Genomic DNA, 629 nt, shown 5'->3' with positions numbered 1-629 from the left:
TTCATAGACACGAAGTTGCATCGAATTTCATTGAGGGTGTTAGCGTGTGGCTGGTTGGTGTTGCTATGAAGGCAATGATGCTATTAGATTAGGTTACTGCTGGAAGTAATAATCACGTGCTGCGCCTACCCCGCTGCTGCCTGGCGTGACGCCGCGCGAACCTGGTTTTGCGGAATACGTTGAGACGACACTGGCGTTAACTGATTCCCGCATAATAAGGCCTAATTGCGAGGTGTAGAAAACGCGCCGGAACTTCGTATTTGATACTTTTTTTTTTGCCTCAGTGGCAAAGCGATACATGGTCGCCGGACTGAAGACCCTCCTTGTTGGTTGTCTTACGCGGCCTTGCTCCCATTTTTTTTTGTGGTTTGCCGCAGCGAGTGCAACGGCTGCAGGTTCTGAAAATAGCGCCGAAACTTGGACGAAACCGCAAGCTCACCGCCGAGAAATTAAATCCGTCTCTTTTCGCACGCGTTATTACAGCCTTGTGTAACGCTGACAGTCACCCACTGAAGCAAGCTTATTCGGGCGCGGCTTTGCACTGAAGCGGAGGAGAATAGAGGGCAGCGCGTGCGCCTCCTTGCGTCTAATATTTCGTAACAGGGTTATAACTGCACTGAAGGGAAAGC

The sequence above is a fragment of the Haemaphysalis longicornis genome, unplaced genomic scaffold, assembly GCF_048455015.1.
Source record: "Haemaphysalis longicornis isolate Haplotype H1 unplaced genomic scaffold, Haemaphysalis longicornis Haplotype H1 scaffold_1, whole genome shotgun sequence".
NCBI lineage: Eukaryota > Metazoa > Arthropoda > Arachnida > Ixodida > Ixodidae > Haemaphysalis > Haemaphysalis longicornis.
The sequence above is the reverse complement of the archived record's forward strand: the minus strand, read 5'-3'. Positions refer to the sequence as shown.